At 47.3% G+C, this 11,859-nt stretch overlaps 1 pseudogene; it reads left to right on the forward strand.

Moving 5' to 3' along the window:
• The first annotated feature begins 6,137 nt into the window (after positions 1 to 6,137).
• On the forward strand, positions 6,138 to 10,877 carry LOC125092657 (uncharacterized; annotated as a pseudogene).
• Positions 10,878 to 11,859: the final 982 nt, after the last annotated feature.

Genomic DNA, 11,859 nt, shown 5'->3' on the forward strand with positions numbered 1-11,859 from the left:
GAGTGTGAAGGACAATCAGGAAGGAAACCATAGGCCCATATCCTGTTTCAAGTATCCAAGCACCGTGAACTTTTGACTTCTGGTGCAAGGACATGCTCATTGGGAATCCACTACCACCTGGTACACATCCTTCTACACTGGAATAAAAGAGAGACAATGTAATGCCTGTTAGCTGCCAGCACTCATCATCATTCTTTCAAAACAAGTGCCTGTGCTTTTCCCTCATGAACCTGTACTACCTGCTCAAAATCGGTTGCATACCTGTTTTCTCTCCACTCTGTGTCTCCCAGATGATGGTCCCTAATTCCCCAAACAGAAGTGTCCTTTTATGCTTCTTTCTTTCCCAGCACCCACTTCTTGACTGACACAATGATGTACTAATCCAAAGGGCCATGTGAGGCTATTTGTACCTCTTCAGGTTATGGCAAACATCAGAGGAAACATTAAAATGCCAAAGTCCACCTCACCTTAAATTCAGATTCCTGAAATTGATGTGTTCCCAGTTTGGTCTTTTTGGAAAATTGCTTTCCAAAGAACCAGCCCCAGGTGTCGGAAATGAAATGTCTATTTTGACAGAACATCAGAAATCCATCCAACTTCTTCCATCATAGTCTATAAGGTACTCTAAATAGCTATACTTTTTTTCACACCACCACCACCAAGAAAACCCTCGCCAAGTTGTAATTATCTGTTATCTGACATTTGCCAAAGTTACAGAGATTACTTATATTATTCAAAACTTAATTCCTTAAAAGTACATATTTTCAAAAGATCATTAAGAAATTTTTCCAAAACTGTGCCAGAAAAATGATCTATTTAGATATCAATTGGATAAGATAGTATAATTGTGTTACCTGAAGCAGCATGACAATTATATTGTCATGTATAAATATATGCTATTACTCGGCATTTTTCCCCCCATAGTATTATGTTGCAGAAATCATAAACTATTTTTATTTACGTTTCATTTTTATTAATGTGTTTATTTATCATGTAATAATTGTACTCACTTCTTTGCTAGAGACATAGAGCTCACAAGTAGGAAGAGCGGCAGGCTGAGGCAGTGGGGGAAGCAGGCTCAGGGAACTCGACTTGGACTCGATCCCAGGGCCTGGACCTGAGACGAAAACAACTGCTTAAGTGACTGAGAAACCCAGGTACCTCAGTTAGAAACTATTTTAAAGAGATCACGTTATATTTGCTACCTGCAAATGCCAATATCCCCTGGGATTTTGCCAAGGAGTTCTGAATTGTCACTTTCCAAGAGACCACATAGCAGTGGCCAGTCCCGCAGGGACTTAAAATGGATATGGCCCCCTGCATGTCAAGCTCCAGGGATTGCAAGGACAAGGGGTAAAACCAGCAGAGAGATTTTGGGTCCAAAATCAGAGTGCACAGACTGACCACAGCAGCCAAGATGGGCCTGCGTGGCTGTAACCTGCCTCATCCTCTGTGTCCATGTAAGGACACAATGCATTCATGCCATGTATGCAGGCCCCGGAGGCGCCATCCAGTGGTGGAGACGACCCACTGTCCACAAAAGGCGACCCTTCCTGAAGATCAGAGATTGAGGATGGGTGGGAGGCAAGATGGAGGTCAGTGCACTAAGGGTCTTTCAAATCTGACACGCACGGGAATCCAGTGTTTTCAAAGAGTATCTCTCTGTCCCCTGCAGAAAGGGCACCTTGGGATCCAAATTAATGCAACACACTGGAAAATGATGGACATATGTTTGCATCCTTAGCTCGTAGCTCAGGCAATCCGCCCCACAGACAATATTAGTAACTGTCATCCTTGGCTCCAAGGGGCTCCTGGAAGGAACACAAGCCCTTCCTGGGGAGGAGAGCTCCGCAGGAAGAATTTTTTTTTTTTTTTTACATATTTTACTTCTTTGACACAGCAGGCATGACTTGGGTGAGGGGCAGAGGGAGAAACACTCCCCCATGAGCAGAGAGTCTGATGGTATGTTTGATCCCTGGACTCCAAGAGCAGGACCTGAGCTGATGGCCAATACTTAACCCACTAAGCCAACCAAGAAATCCTAGAGAGACTTCGTGAAACAATCTCGTATAAATAGGAGTTTTACAGAGTAGCAGATGTAAAATGAAAATTTAAGTCTCCTATGTGCCCTCAGGAGTATCTTTTTTTAATTAAAAAAAGTAGTTACTTAACTTACAGAGCAGCATTTGGTTCTGCAGTAGAATTCATCATTTATATCCACCACTCAGAGCTGATCACAAGTGCCTTCTTCAATGCCCATCATCCATCGACCCCTCCCCAACCCAATTCCCTCCATGACCCCCCAGTGTGTAGGCATGCCTTCACTCTGAGAGTTCTGTCATGAGCCATCGCCATGGTGACCTGATGATATGCACCCATCCTTCCGTTTCAACTGCCACTCTGTGAGCCGTGCCCCTTGCAGTTTGGTGAACAGGTGTAAAGGTCCCCACAGTGGGAAATCTCAACTGCTGTTCTATGGGTATGTGCCTATCAATTTTCTGAATTCTCTTCTCTCAAATTGGCTGCTTCACTTTTACAGAGACTGCGTTCTTCTCTTTGGCTTTTCCTTTCCACCCTCTGATTTCTCCTCCTGCTTAGATGCCTGTATTGGTTAGTTTTCCTGTGTTATTTCAGTGTGATTTCTTGGTGAAGCTGCCTTCCTTAAATCGTTTCTACATTCAGAAAACCGTACCATTTCGGAATGCCAATTTCAGACAGAGTCATACAGTGAACACACACAGGTCACCCCACAATCTGTTGTCCCTGGGTCAAGAGAATCTTGGTGCGACCCAGGCAACACATTTGAGGGGGAGGGATTGCCAGTCACTTCTTCTCAATGGAGATGACAAAATCAGAGAGGAACAGTCAGCAGTCGAAATGCAGCTGTTTTTAGAAGGAGAGACACTGGAAGATATCGGGGTGTTTTCATTGGTTGATGTGGAGGGTTTCGCGGGCCGTCTGCATGAGGCTTGGGAGTGGATGGGAATGGACTGTGACACTGGGTGGGTGGAAAGAACACTTGGCAGCGGCACAGGGGACTCAAAGATACTTCTGGGCTGGGTTCTCAAGGTCCAGCCTATGGAGGGAGACAGGAGACTGTCTCCTAAAACTACAGTCTCCAGAGGGGATCAAGAGACCTGCGAGTAGACACGGGATGTTGGGGAAGAATGAGAGTAGGGAGGAAATCACTCCAGTGAGGGTAGCCTGACTTCCATCCAGGCTCCTCAGAACGGTCCTCACATCAAGAGTAGTTCATTCAGCATCATACATCTTCTTCCTTAAACCAACCATTCCCAGCCCAGATGGCCACCTCCATGTTAATTCTTACCATGAACTACTCCTCAGGATTGGCCAGCTGAAGGCAAGTGAATTCTCGGCAGGGTCATAGTGTGACAGTTAGGAGTGGAATGACCTGGAGTTTGAATCAGCTTGGGAGCCAAGCAGAACACCAGTAGCAGTGGGGATCAACTGGCCTTCAGGAGGTCGTCGGTGACAGTGCTGACCTTGTAAACATGTGGGGGAACGTAGCCAATGTTACACATTCCTGGTCCTTCACTAGGGCTCCATTTGGAAGAAACTGTCTCATATTTTATGTCAGGGCCCCAAACACAGAGGTGACTGAGAACTGAGTCTGGTCTCGTGGCACTCATTCTCCCATAAAGAAGCACTGGCAAAGGGGAATTTGAGATTGTGAGGGAGCTCTTGGTTCAGGGGTTCAGGACGTTTTCTCAGGGGCACTGGGTGGGTGTCAGGGGCTCAGGGATCTCCATCCACAGGGAAACAACGGCATTCCTGTCCCAGATCCATCCCTCATCAGGGTGGCCACTCTGGACAGTCCCTTTATCACCCTACATTTCAGTGCCTTCCACTGTGAAATGGGGCTTCCAGCCTGTTTCCACTCCCATCAGTACTGCTGTTGGGAGGAGAGGAGAAAGGGACACGGATTCTCTGTTGGCTGTAAAGCATTGTTCTCATGTGAAGGATAAAGAGGGAGCTTCCGTCCTCCTGTGCAGTGGAGCCATCCCAAGTCCATTGTCTGGATTCACCCACAGCCAGCTGTCTAGCCGAGTCCATAGGCAGTCTGTTCCTCAACACCTACAGAGCAATTGGGAAGCATCCTGTTCTTTCTTATGTCCCAGGGGATCCTTGTGGTCAATCACTTGGGACACCATGATGGCACACTAACGTCTAAGCCGGAGGGCAGTGAAACCAGGCACAGAGGGCTCTTGGGGACGCTGTTGGGTAGGTGTGGCTGCTCAATGGGATGTGAATCCAGGCCATCAGGCATGCTCACGGTGCTCTGCTATGTTTCTGTAATGTCTGCTCAATACAAGCCATTGCCCACAGAACCTGTGGGTGTGGGAGGGGGGCAGAATTCAGAGCACAGCACACGGGGACCTCTTCCTAAGTCCCACCTGGACGGAGGAATGCCTGCTGGGCAGCTGGTGAGTAGGGGGAGCAGATGGTTGGACAAGAAGTAAAGAATGTCGAATCCCCCTCTGGTCTTCTGACAGCAAGATGCTGACACTGTTCTCTATTTCTATGTGTCTCCCTGCAATCTCTTTGGAGCTTTCCCCTGAGGATGTGGAGCCACCCACAACCATGCCAGCCCCTCCACTACCACAAAAGAAGAAAGTCTGGTTCTTCCTCCAGGATAGGGTCTACCCCATCAGGGACATCGAGGAAGGCACCTTGGATATTGACTCATTACATTGATTGGAGACGCATTCTTCTAGTCAGTAACACAGACATAACCGAATCTTTCAAAACTGCTGAGACACAATTTCCTATGATTTCACTGGTAGCAGTTTCCCTCTATGCCATCCGTCACCATTAAGTCCAGAAGTCAAGATGACATTCTCATTCAAATTGGATCCAAGGGGCACAGGAAAAAAGTGTCTACTAGCTGAAGGGATGGATCTTAGGTCTTTCTGGAACACACAGGTCTCTATAGGTCTCTCCAGGAAACATGGTTCTTAGATGTGTAGGAAGGAAGAGACTATGTTTTCCACCAGTAACACTGAACATAAAAATGGAACAGAATACAACAGGAGGTTTCAGGATCTTCCCCCTCCACTTCCATCCATTAGCCACATCTTACATGGGTGTGCTAGATACCTTCAAAAGAACAAACGACCTCACAACATCTGGGGAACTAAAGTACCCAGTACATTCCATATGTTTACCATTCTACAAATTGGGCAGATGCATTCTGTGATGTCTTCTCATTCAGGAAACAGAAATCTGTGCACAGATGTCTAAGGCAGCTGGGTTCCCAATAGCCATAGACAGGCACAGCCCTCAAATCCATCATGGGAGGAAAGGACACATTAAATGGTATATATACACATCATGGAGTGCTATTCAGGCATAAGAAGAATCAAAGGTTTTCAATATTTTAGGAAATAGATAGGCTTTGGAAACCTAACACACATTTTGAGAGCAAGCACACAAGGAAAGAAGTACATTTAATGATCCCAGGCTTTGAGGACACTAGAGTACAGACATTCGTAGACCCAGAAAGTGGAAAGTACGGTGCAGGGAGGAAAGGAGGATGGCCGGTCCTGTTATCATGGGTACAGAGGTTCCATGAGATAGGATGGCAATGCTTTCCATGTAGATGGCAGTGATGTCTACAAAGCATCAGGGATGTGAGCAGTGTCACTGAACATACACGTACTAACAAATACAACTGTCAATATTACTTAGCTTCCATCACCAAAAAACCCACTACTCCAAGGCAATAGAGGACCGATAGGGTCACAGCAGAGATGCAGGGTAGACAGCTGAACTGGCCTCATGACTAAGTGAAGAAGTAGCAAGCTGGCTTGGCTTCACAGTGGGCAGGAGGGCTCAGGGGACTGCGCCCTGAAACCCAGTGTGCCTTGAGTGTTTCCCAGATTGACCCTGATGCTCAGGTCAAAACCCACTGATCACCCCCCCCCCCCAATTTGAAAGCCAAGGACCCGTTTCCCTTTTCTATCCTTCTCCCCTCCTCTGTGTTTCTATGTACACCAAGCATGTTGGCCCAGCAGTAGGTCAGGCCTTGCTTGGTCACTCTCACATCCATTCACTCTGTCCCCGCATACACATCAAGCAGAGTTAACTACCCGAATCATTGCTGAGTAGTGCAGCCAATGTCCTGGCAGTTCCTCTGTGTTCTCCTAGATCCTGTGGAGGGCCAGTCCAATGACCTTCCTAGGGACTGGACAGAGGATGGTGCCCCAACTCTGTCTGAGGTAAGCTTGCCTCTCTTTCTCAGAGACTGAAATGTTCCTTCCTTGATTACTTCCATCAATGTAGGATGAAAATCTGGCACTTCACCTCCTAGAGGAAGGGGGCAGCAGTTTCCCCTTGTGGAGGAATGCTGGGTCCAACCTTTTATGGACAGTGGACCCAAAAAGGGTGATGACACAGGACAGCCTCAATTACAAACTCGATGGGATCAAACAACTTCTTCAGCAGAAAAGGTTTGTCCTTGAAAAAGAATGTTCTATCTTTTGATCAGAATGGACTTCGGAGATCTGCCACAAAAAGCTCCAGCATCATTCAAAGTGTCCTCTTTAACTCGGGTTGGGGGACATGGACTCAACCACAGGACTTCATCCAATTAACTGCCTGAAGTCCTCCCCAAACCAAAGGGCTGGCCCAACAGCGTACAGGATGCTGGGATCCTCACTGTGTTTTCTTTCCCCAATCACAGGTAGATGCTGGGAGGAATGACAGCTGTATGTATTTAAGAGCATCGGGCTCTGGGAGGAAATCTAGAATACAAAGAAGCCTGCCCCTGATTTTGGGTTCCAAAAAGGAATGGGGGTTGGGGGATACTGACCAAGACTGTCCAGTGAGGCACGGTCACCACGTTGTACAGAGCCTGGAAGAACTAGTACCTATGGACGTGGTGATTTGTGTGCATGTGGGATGAAGGCCCTGTGTGTGTGGGTGCATGGTTGTGTGTCTGTCTCTCTGTGTCTATGTATTTGTGAACACGAATGTGTTACTTTCTCAGGATATATTTCTCACACTTTCATCACAATCAAAGTGTCACCCTTCCGAAACACTCTCATCACCCTGGCACACTTTACATACTCCTTCCCCTACTCACCACAGATGTACCTGGAGGATGTTTCCGTTTGCTTTTCTGAGACGGGCATGGTGCAGAGATGAATGATCCAAACCCTTGACTTCCTACTTGGAAAGCCAAGATTTGAGCTCAGGTTTCAATCTGAAAGTTGCTCTGGCCTACACACCTGTGTTAGTCCCTCAGCCAAGGGGTCATGGTGTACCATAGGTGCTAGCTAGCAAAGGGGCACCAGCATCTGTGCATACAGACAAAACCCTAGATTCTAAAAAGGTCCCCGAAAAAAACCATCATGACACAGTGGCCTCCAAGGTCACAGAAGCTGGGGCAAGGATAGAAGCCCATGTTAAAGATTACAGCCTGGTCTCTGGACTCAAGTACACAGAGAAAAGCCACATCCTCATGCTCAAGCCCATAATGCTGGAAAGGGTGTGGACCCATGGACGACAGAACAGGGCAACATCTGTCATAACCAGTCTCAGTGTGTACACATGACCAATAGCAGAAAAGCATAACAGAGGGAATTTAGTGTACTTGATAAGATTTCTGTAAGCCTCAGGAAGGTTCAAATTCTCTAAGCACACACTCACACACCACTGGCAAATAGGAAATCAAGGTCAAGCTTGGTTGGAAGCTTTGGACCCAACACATCTGTGGCAAATCTCCTACAAATCTGGCCTACAGAGTGTCAGCCCACACTCTAAGAGTCCTTTGTGTAAGGAACTTCCCACTGGTCAGAACACCTGGGAGGGTTTTGACAGCCATGGTCTTCATTGGAAACACACACGGTACTGCTCAAGAATAGTGGAAGGAATATCTCAAACTCATTGATGGTGCCAGCTGTTTACGTAAGCTACGATGTCAGTGTTCTCCAGCGTTGTTCATGGGATTTTCTAATGACAAATAATGAGTGAAGAAAACCACTAGGCTTCTTTTCTGAGGGTTGAATTCATTCCAGCAAGCAAGACTGCTTTTTATGCCATGGAAAATCTTAGAGACGTGATGCATATAGTCACAGTATATGTAGAACTTGGGCCCAGAACTGATGTCCAAAGAAGCAGTGTGTGACACCTCAGTGGCACGTCAGTCAGGAGAGGTTATGGGACTTGGTCCTCACACAGAAGCCAGGTTAGGGCTCACATGTATTGGACTGACTATTTGACTTTGATCGGGCTCGTTTTAGCTAGAAAGACAAAAACCTTCTCATTACCTTCCTGCTCCTCTCGCATCCCTTCCTCTCTGCACCGAGGAGAAGGCCCAGCAGTAGTGCAGTCCGTACCTCCTATGCACTCACACACACACACACACGCCTCCTGTCCTCATCCATCCAAACTCCCTGCCTACTTCCTAAGAAACCACACCAGTGTCCTCACAGTGGCTCTGTATCCTCCTAGCTCCCACTGAGGACCTGATGGAAGAGCTACCCATTTTGAGGGCAGAGGAATTAACACCAACTCTCCCTCAGGTAAACCCATTTTTCTTCAAGATTTTATTTATTTGAAAGGAAAAAGACAGAGTCAGAGAGAGAGAGAGACAAAGAGCACATGAGAGTGCAAGCAGGGGGAGTAGCAGAGGGAGAGGAAGAAGCAGGCTCCCCTTTTGATCAGGGTGCCCAATGTGGGGCTCCATCCCAGGACCCTAGGATCAGGTCCTGAGCTGAAGGCAGAAGCTTCAATGTCTGAGCCTCTTGGTCCCCTCAGTAAAGTCATTTTGTGCTTCTGAGGGACAACCAGTATTTGATTTCTCTTTCCATGAACATCTGGACATGTACATGCCAGAGGGGAAAGACAATTTCCTTGGTGCTGAGAGCCTGCAGTGAGTTTATACCATTAACGGGCACCGTAATTAGAGGGGCACTGAGAAAACGTCACCACCATTCCTTAGGCAATGGATGGTAGTGAGCATTTTCCAGGAGGTCATTCTGTCTATGGAAAATGGTTTTGTAATGAGTTGCTAAAGAAAATGGACTTAAGAGATTTGACATTCCAAGCTGGAGCCTTTTCTGGAGGTCATTTCCTCCGTCTTTGGATCATAAACTCAATGACTGCATCCCATCTGGCATGCTTATGACACCAAGAGCACAGCGATGAGTGCACATGGTGTGCACAGGATGCTGGGATCCTCACTGGGTTTCCCTTTCTCCAACTGCAGGAGGTGGCAACCAGAAATGGACCATGTACATATTCTCCCATCAGTTACTTTTGGGGGACAGATCTAGCTGAAGAACAAGGTAGGGCTTTGTCTCCTCCTTTGGTCTGGAGGGCTTCCCCCATTCTGAGTTCCTGCTCAGAATGGAGGCTGTGGCGGACTGAACAAATGGAATGCCCTGTAGAAAGCCAGGACCCTGTGCTACAGTCCCTGCAAACCAGTAGGTCATTCAGGTGGTGTGCTTGGTGCGTCTGAGAGTTGAGGCTTATTTTTGTGTGGGTCGATGCGACGGGACTGGGAATGTGGGTGTGATGAGTGCATGTGTTTCATCAGAAGACATCTCCCACTTAATGGAGTTCAGGACACGGGTCAAAGTTTCAAAGCCAAACCTCCTTCATCCTCACTGTGCACACCCCCAGGACACCACATTCCTCGCTGACCACAGATACACCTGTAGGGTTGCTTAGGATTCCTTTTCCTCAAACAGGGATGGGGAGAAAGGAAGGGGCCCACATCTGTCCTAGCTGGGGACATTTCTCAGACATGGTCAAAACACAAAACAATCAGAAGTTACTTTAGTCTACCAAAACATAATCACTAGCCTTACAAATATGCTCACATCTTGAATGCACAGAGGGAAGGCTCACTGGAAAATGGCAATTGCCAGGAAATCCTCATCATTAGCTTGGCACCTGATCAAACATCCCGACAATCTGCTACATGGCCAGGTTAGAGAGTACCCTTCTCTTGCCTGGCCTCCACTCTCTCATGAACTTATGGGTTCCTGATTGAGGATGGGGGGGGGGCTCCTGGGAAACTGGGTCCTGCTGACTCGAAGGACACACCCACATGCCACAGGAAAGGAAGACTGGAAAAAATCATCACTTTGTGGATGGGGACTCTTTTGGAATGCACAGATGTCAGTACATAGAAATCCTGTGTCTTTGGTTTTCCTGACCATGCATGACTCAGGAAGAAATAGAAGCCTCTAGGGTACTTGTGCTTGCATTGAATGCAACCCTGCCACACAGTGTTCTTCTGAAGAAATACATTCTCCTAGAAGAGGTGAGAGACAGGGAGGAGCCTCACAGGTTGATCCTGGCAAAGAAACGGTCTTGACAATGACCGTGACAGTCGCTGGTTGGATGAACTTACCTGTCAGTACAACGGAGCATGCACATTAGTGTTTACCCTCATTAGGATTGAAGAGGTCACTCTGATTCAATTCCCTGTAGCTAAAGTTCAGAGTCAATGTTTCTCTCTCCAATTCTGCTCCTTGCCCTGACCTTTATTTTTTTAATTATTTATTTATTTATTTGATAGACACAGATCACAAGTAGGCAAAGAAGCACACAGAGAGAGAGAGGAAGGGAAGCAGGCTCCCTGCTGAGCCTGATGCGGGGCTCTATCCCAGGACCCTGGGATCATGACCTGAGCCAAAGGCAGAGGCTTTAACCCACTGAGCCACCCAGGAGCCCCTCCCTGACCTTTCTTGATGCAGCAACAGCTTGCTCAGTCCATACCCATGTAACCCAACGTCTCTATACACTTCCATGTATGCTGCCCCCAAGCTAAACTCCCTGAGTTCTTCCTGCCGAGCCCCACCAGTGGACTGAACATTCTGTGTATCTCTCCCTAGCTTCGCTAGATGGACAGGCATGTGAACATTCCCAGGAATGACAGAGAAAGATGCCCCATTTTTTAATAGGGTGGTACAATGAGCTTTCTTTGTGGGAGACACAAAATTCTTCTGGCTTTTTAAATCAAGGTCACATACAAAAATCTCAGCATGCACAAATTACAGGGTAGGGATAAGTTTGAGTGAGAATCTGTTACCAAATGCTACCTAATCCCAAACATATTGCAAGGGGGCGGGACAACCACAGCAGGATCACCTACCATCTGGAGGGCAGTGAGCTTTGGTAAGGGTATCAGCTATTACTCCTTGCCACCTATTTTGTCCAGTGGGGCCCAGAACGTGGAAGCTGTAGGAATACTGGACCCATTTGTGCATGACTCATTTTGCTCTCTTCATTCTTTGGGGCTCACGGGCCTCTAGCACACTTCCCTATCTGTTTTTTTTTTCCCATCCCCAGGGAACAAAAGAGTCATGCAAACAGGACAAAGCATGATTTGATGATCATACTGTTTTCTTTTCTGAAATCACAGGTGTCCCAGCTGGAAGGGGAGGGTGGTTAAGTATTCTGTACTCTAGAGTCATTCACTTGTTTGCAACAACCTGGAAAAGGGGAAAGGTGGGGCTTCCTCGCAGGCACCATGATGAAAACCACCCTGATTCCAGGTCCTGCAGGAATGAGAATAAGGGTCGTAGTAACAGAAGAGTATTTTCTGGGGAAAGACCCATGGCTTCATGGCCTTGTCCCCAGAAACTACGCCGCTGCCTTTAGGTGGTGCAGGTTTGGGTGCAGGGAGTATGTGTGCTTTTGAGATGGACTTATTTCACAGCCACTCCATGCCCTGTAGCTCCAATAGGAGCAGAGTTTCTATTCACATGCCTGCTCCACTCCAGGACCTTTCTTCCTCCATCCGGGAAGGGCCAACTGCAGCTTAGTCCATACTGATTAGCTCCCCACCTCCACACACTTGTCCACACGTGCACACCAAGAAAA

This window comes from Lutra lutra, unplaced genomic scaffold (genome assembly GCF_902655055.1).
Source record: "Lutra lutra unplaced genomic scaffold, mLutLut1.2, whole genome shotgun sequence".
Lineage (NCBI taxonomy): Eukaryota > Metazoa > Chordata > Mammalia > Carnivora > Mustelidae > Lutra > Lutra lutra.